This window comes from Drosophila willistoni (genome assembly GCF_018902025.1).
Source record: "Drosophila willistoni isolate 14030-0811.24 chromosome XL unlocalized genomic scaffold, UCI_dwil_1.1 Seg141, whole genome shotgun sequence".
Lineage (NCBI taxonomy): Eukaryota > Metazoa > Arthropoda > Insecta > Diptera > Drosophilidae > Drosophila > Drosophila willistoni.
The window spans coordinates 5,604,897-5,612,297 of NW_025814052.1; positions in this window are offsets into that span (position 1 = coordinate 5,604,897).

Consider the following 7,401-nt stretch of genomic DNA (forward strand, 5'->3'; position numbering starts at 1 on the left):
TTAAAAGGAGACTGAACAATGTTTATCACATTTTGGTGACATTTGATCAAGACGACACTTTATCGATTTGCAATTTTGAATGAAATTGCTCTTAGTGTGAAAGCTGAATCGTCATTATTATCCTTGGACACAGTGTCCTGCATCAAGTGCCTAGCAGAGTTAGGTAATGATTCTGGATCCGGGTATGGGTTGGGGTTTGAGTTTCGGGGTGTAGAGGAGAGTTTTGTTTTTCGATCTTTTGTACCTGTTGTAATTGCATACATGTCGAGGTTGTGTGTGTGTGTGTGTGGGTGTGCGAGTGTGTGAGTGTTTTCAGTTTTTTTTTTGCTTGTATATTTTGTGTTTATGTAGCTTTATGTGCTGCTGTAAATGTATCTGTATCCATATATATATATATATATATGTATATACAGTGTGTGTTTGTATCTGTGTCACTGGCAATTCTCAAAAGCATAAAAGTCAAATTTGTCGCATGTCCATAGAGAGATGGAAACATTCAGGCAGCCAGTCATCCAGCCAGCCAGCCAGCTAGCAGCCAGAAGCCATTCGAGCGCCGCTGCAGGGACACGACAAGTGGGCAAATGGGAAAGGTAGATGATGGTAAAGGACGCACAGGTAATTGGCTTTGATATGCGTATCTCAGGCATATGGATACATTTTAGATACGCACTCGACATGCCACATGCCGCATGCCGCATGCGACAACGGCAACGGCAACGGTACAATTGCTTAAGGCAAAACAAACAAATAAAATGGACACACTATGTCCTGCATGTAGTGTGTGTATGTGTGTGTGTGTGTGTTGCCTGGCTGGATGGCAGCTGCCTTACTGTGGAAGGGGCATGAGGTGGGCGGCAAACGAGCCCAAAAAGCTGATTCGATGCTTCTATCTCTCTCTCTCTCTCTCACACACACACACAAACTCTGTATATTTGAAGTGGCAAATTTGAAGGGAAAGAGAGAGAGAGAGGAAAACTAAGGAACTTTAATGGAACACTCTCGAGTGGCATGAACTGGCAGTCTAAATAAACTCACTACTCAGTCACTACTTATGAGAAAAGCAAGAAGCAGACAAAAAGTCAATTCCCCCTGGGAACAAATTTATGTACACAATGTGAGAACAAATCCTAAATAATTGTCTACATTTCTATATAGTTGAATCATTCAGTTTTCGTAATTCTCATTGTGCAACTCAATTGAGAGTTCAAATGGCATCCAAGTTATGGCAATTGCTCCTACATATGTACATGCTTACCAATTGTTATATTTTAATGGCTTTTAGCCGCGATTATTCACAATCAATTGAGTCAATTTGCCCATTTTTCATTTTAATGAGGTTTATCTCTTTTCGCTTTTTGCAAATGACACGAAAATGGCTCCATGGAAGAGTCAAAGCTCAAAGATCTGAGAAAAATAAAGTAAAATAATAATATGTAAGACTATTGCAGTCCATGATTCAAAACAAGAAATTTAAAAAGAGTAAAAAACTGATTAAAAAGAGGGATAATACTCATTTGCTCCCAGCAAAAGCGTCATTTATGGTCTGAAAATAAGCTGATTTATGATTATTTTTTTATGGACAAACATATGCATTTCTTTTTTATATTCTTTGTATATATGTTTCTCTTTGCATTTCCACTTAATAGTGCTAATTCCTTTTGCCCGGCTCTAATGAGTGAATGCGTCTGAAATATACCACAAAAGCATTTTATTGCTTGGCTTTTACAACTTCCACGCTGATGGTAAGAGGGGGAAGGGGTAGGGGGTCCAGGATGTTGGCCAGTTTGGATGGTGGGCGATTCAACTGCTAATAGGATATCCTTCTGTTTACTTGGATGCTAATTAGAGAGAAAAAGAAATACATTTTGCTGCCTTTTTGGTTAATTGATGAATTTGTAGCAGCAAAGAAACAAAAAACGAAAACAAAAAACACAAAGCAAAAGCAAAAAAACAAAAACAGCATCGAAAAGCTTTTCTTTAAGCCCAGGTCCAGGTCCACGCTAACTAGCCTGAAAGTAGACAACATTACTTTATACACATATACATATGTACATATACATACATATACATACATATAAATGAGACGACACAAAATAATAAACCTGTAAAATTAATTGCTTTTGCTGAAACCGTCACAAAGTCATCATCATCATCAGAAGTAGAGGAGGGGAGGAGAAGCAGTAGAAGAGAAAATGAAGCAAGAAAAACAAGAAAGTGTCAGCACGAAATGGAAATAAAATTAGTTGAGGGACAAAGAAAAAAACCAGAGGGCCGGGGCTAACTTCGACCGCGTCAAAGTTTGTATACCCTTGCAATTTTTTTGGTAACTCTTTCCTTACCTATAGCCATCAAAGTGGAAAAACGTTTAAGCTAAAAAGGCTAATGTTTCCGAAAGAACGGCCTACATAGGAAATAACGAAGATATTGATCAAAGTCACTGTTTTCCACCGATTGTTCCTATGGGAGCTATATGATATAGTTACCCGATCCTTATCAAATTTGGCACAGTCATTAACAGATATATTAAACTAACAAATGTTTAATTTGAAAGCAATCGTGGCAAAAGTAACGAAGTTATTGACAAAAGTCACTGTTTTCGAACGATCGTTCCTATGGGAGCTATATGATATAGTCACCCGATCTTGATCAAATTTGACTTAGTCGTTTATATGTGTAATTAACTCACCAATATTGAATTTCATGACAATAGGTCAGAAAATAACGAAGTTATTAAGAAAAGTCACTGTTTGTGACTTTGCTATTGGTATGGGAGCTATATGATATAGTGATCCGATCCGGCTGAATCCGAGATATACAACGCCTGCAGTATATACAAGCCTACATGCAAAATTTCAGCTCTGCAGCTTTAACGGTCTAGGAGGAGTTTGCGTTGATCCAGACGGACGGACGGACGGACTTTATATGGTCGGAGATGCTTCCTTCTATGCGTTGCACACTTTTGACCAAAATTAATATACCCTTTTTGCAAGGGTATAAAAAGAGAGAGAGAGAAAAACATGTCGCCTCATTAGCTGAGACTTTGGACTTATGTCCCACCTAAAGCTCTCTGTCGTTTTCCTTTACCTTTTTTCCTGTTTTCATTAGCCCCAACAAGTTCAACAGGTGAACTTTAAGTGGGTGTTGTGGCTTCTGCAGATAATTGCTATACTAATTGGTTGCATAAGCCTTCAGTGGCACTTTCAAAGAACTACTTTGGGATTAGAACGTCTCATAAAGAGAAAGATGGACAGAGAGAAATTTATAATTTTTATTCCTCAAACATCAAACTTATCTCAGTCGGAATGCCCCAAGCCAAATCTAATATTGGTATACAAGTTAACCGCCAAATGTGATGATGCTGGCTGGCTGGCTGGCTGGCTGGCCGGCCTCTGTGAGACCACACACAAGAGGTGGTCTACAAAATGATATAGAAGACCACACAGTACTGTATGTATGGTAAATTAACTTTACTTCAATCGCCCGTCAGGCCCTGCCCTCGCTCCCATTTCGCCCACATTCGGTCCCCTTCTCTAGTCAGGCTGCAACTGTCGCATATTGAAACGTTAATCGCATTGCTTCTTGCAGTGCCCCATAGAATGAATGAGCAAATGTTTGGCTTTTCCTCCTCGTTCTCCTTTTGTTGTTGTTGTTATTGTTGTTGTCGTGAAACGAGGTGGACTGTCATTTGATGATAGCAGAAGGAGCTGGCGGTAAAAAGGAGAAAGAAATGTGGGTGAATGGGTGGTGGTTTGGTTGGTTAAAGGCCATCATATTTAGTTTTCCTTGAAGCTCACAGCTGGAAGTCCTTTACACCGCCGCCTCATATTACAAACAGCCACAGCGTTTGGCGATGATTACTTTTGGTGGTTGTTGACTGCTACCAGTTTTCGTCTCGCCCCCCTTTCTGCCCCAGTCCCCGCCTTCAAGTGTCCAAGCATTTGCAGTAGTAACACCCCTTTGTTGTTAGCCGTGTGGTCAATGACATTTGCTTGAAGCAGCCACGAAAAATCAATACAAGGACAACGACAACGACAACGACAACGACAACTATGGCGGCTTTTGCCTTTCAGCCACAACCCCACCCCTCCCTCTGCCAAATTGCATTATAGATGCTGCTTTACTCCCAACCATCTCTTCACTTTTATCCTTTTTTTTCCTTTTCGACAGCTTAAATTTACTTAGTATGACATATGCCATTGAAATTAAAAAGCATCTTGCATACTTTTGTGGGCATTCCACGATCCGCTCGTGATCATTGAAAATTTGTGGTTAGTTAATAAAGAAAAAATTTCGATAAACTATTGTAATATATCTAAACGTTTTTCGCGTAAGAAGTTTGTTGAATTAAAAGAAAATATATATATTTTAGGTCAGTAATTGAGGTCGAAGTTTTGCTTTAATTTTGATATATATTATATATATAGGAAGACTTTTCAAAATCTATGATAAATTTTCTGAATCTATTGTTAAACCCTCAAGACATTTGTCGATCGACTTTCACATCGACTCTTATAACTTATCCTTGACATAGACATGGTCATATACATACATGGAAGAACTTAGTAAAACGAAAAACTAATAAAAATGAAATAAAGTGATATTATTTTGGTAAGGATATGAAAGGAATATATCTATGTGGGACTAGTTAAAAATAACCAAACAACAAAAAGCACATAAATAAAATGAAAATTGTTCCATTTCTCCCGCAAAAAAGTTGGGTTTTGGGTCAAACTGGCTAAAATAAACGAGCAATTACGAGCTGCGCATATATTTTTAGCCTACCATTCAGGCAATAATAATTTTTGATTGACATCACGATGATGCCAACTGTCCAACTGTCATTACTGATCAGCATAATTAGCAAAGTGTCCAATGAAAATCGACATATATTGGCATTGCAATGGAATATCTAAAAATGTGATTATTATCTAATGTATAGATGAAATTTTTGCATAAATTCTACTTACCTTGGCTTGTTAGCTGCCAATTTAGATCGCACCGTACGTGATGAATTACGCCACTACGTGTAACCGCATGTTAACTGAGTTTTTCAATTAGCCTCCAACTAAGTGGGGGCTCGCCTCTCCCCTACCTAACCCTCACCTAACCAAAAACACCGGCAGGTAGAGCCATTGTTAGTTATAGTTCAATGCGGTTGAGTTAAAATTTTTCAACAAAAGGTTCTTCCTGCCATCGTTTTTGATGGTGCTACTGCATACTTTCGGGGTGGGGCGGATTTCGGAAGGGGTAAGGTGATTACCTTCGCCTGTCGCACTCTTCCTGCCATCCCTTGTCGACATTTCCCCCGACTAATTAATAACTAATAATGTGCAGTGCGCTTATTAGAGGAGCTTGCATATATTAGTCCGGGACTAATATCATTATATGCTAACCGGAAAAGAGAGTGAGCGGAAGAGAGTGTGTGTGTGTGTGCGAGAGGGGAAAAGAGAGGGTAAGAGGGTAACAGGCAAACTAAATTCCAGAGTTCTTGCCATTGTCACGTTCTATACAAAGAAATGCAATTATGAGAATCAAAGTGGACACATGCAGTTTTGATGTTGCCGGAACAACTTTTACCTATCGTTTAATAAAACGACCAAAGGGTAAGAAAAGCAACAACGAAAGGCCCAACAACTTATAGATGCAAAAAAAGGGGAGGGGGGAGGTGGCAAAGAAAGGCAAACAACAACTCAATGGACCAATAATAAGTTCCCGTTTGCTGGCTCTACCCTAGGCTGGGCAATCTAATTTGCAACTAATTGCAAGTCATTAAAAAAAAGAAGTAACGAACCGCAAAAAAAAAAAAATAAATAAAAATAAAACAGAAACGGCAAAAAGGGCATTTTAATCTAGCAATTAAGGCATAATGTGCTTTAATTAACCGCCACAGAAAAAGTCAATTGAGAGAGCGGGGGAAAAGGCAAATAAAAGTGGGCGACATTAGGAGTTGAGAGGGATTTTGCATAAATCAAATTGAATTCGCTCAAAATGGCATGCAGTTTGTTTTGTTTGTTTGTTTGTTTGTTGTTGAATCACTTAATCCTTTAAGTATCTAAGAAATGATGAAGAAATTCATTTCATCTCGCACCCCCCGTCCCGCTGTTCATCATTCAGTTGGCGCATTAGTAACGCTCTGTGGAATTATTTACCTTGGAATGCATGTAATGGGATACTGAGATGGGTGTTGCCACCCCGTTGCAAATGTTCCTTTGCCACTATTCCATGTTGTCTCCGTTGCGGCATTGGAAGTAGCAGCAGGCGTGTTTACTCTATTAAATTTAAATTAAAAATTGATTAAAATGAGAGCCAACGAAGGCAACGGCAAGTGCCAAGGATGAGAGGATACACACAATTAACGGTAAGCAAGCCATCACCTCAACCTCAACTCCCTTCCCACACCCACACCCACACTGTGAGTGAGTGAGTGAATGTGTATGTTTGTGTGTGGGTTTGGACCGCAAGCAAATGCTCTACGGGTAAGTGAGCTTTGCTCTTGATACTCCTTGCCACACCATCGCCATCGTCATCGTCATCATCTTGTTTTTCTTCTTGCTCTTCCTTACATTTTGCAACTTGGCGCCCTCTCGTGTTTTGGTAAATTAAATTTTCGTGCATTACGCAAATGAGCAGCGGCAGCAACAGAGGTGAGATGATGCAGCAACGAGAACCCTTCATTTAAAGCTTTCTTTTGGTCGTTTCTTTTTTGTTTTTTTACTTTTTTTTTGTTTCTCCTGTCTTGATGGTCCGCTTAATGATCCCTGGCCAAGAGAAATTGAAATGGATCTGCAACTTAAGCGCTTATATGGAGTGGAAGTGGAGCAGCATAGTAACTGGTTGTAGGGGGTTTCATAGGGTTGAGAATGTGAACAATTTGATTGGATTTCTGTGGTTTCTGTCTAAAAAGAAAGCAATGAAAAACATCTTAAGTGATTACGCAGAATTTAACTGCTTTTCTTTATGTTACATATACATGGTTACTACCCACTTAAAGAAAACTTAGCAAATGCATAATAAAATTTAATAATAATTTGATTCGAATCGTCTACCTGTTGCTCAAATTGTCGCAAGTCTAGCGGAAATTTGTTGGCAAATGGAAGTAAATTGACAGCGAAAAAGGAAATTATTGCTAGCGAATTGTTAACGAATTTTCTTACGTCTCTGAGAAAAAACTTTATCAATGTTTCTATATCAGTAATTTAAAGCCCAAGTATTACAAATCTTTGAAGTTTTTGTTTTAAATTTATCAATTAGATAATGAAAAACACCTGAAGCTTTAAATGAAGTTTCGTTTATATTGAACTAGATAATCAAACTTTTATCAATGATTAAAAGCAGGTATAATTTTAGAATAGAGTTATGAATTTTGAATTATGATCTTTAGATTTAATAACATAAAATTTT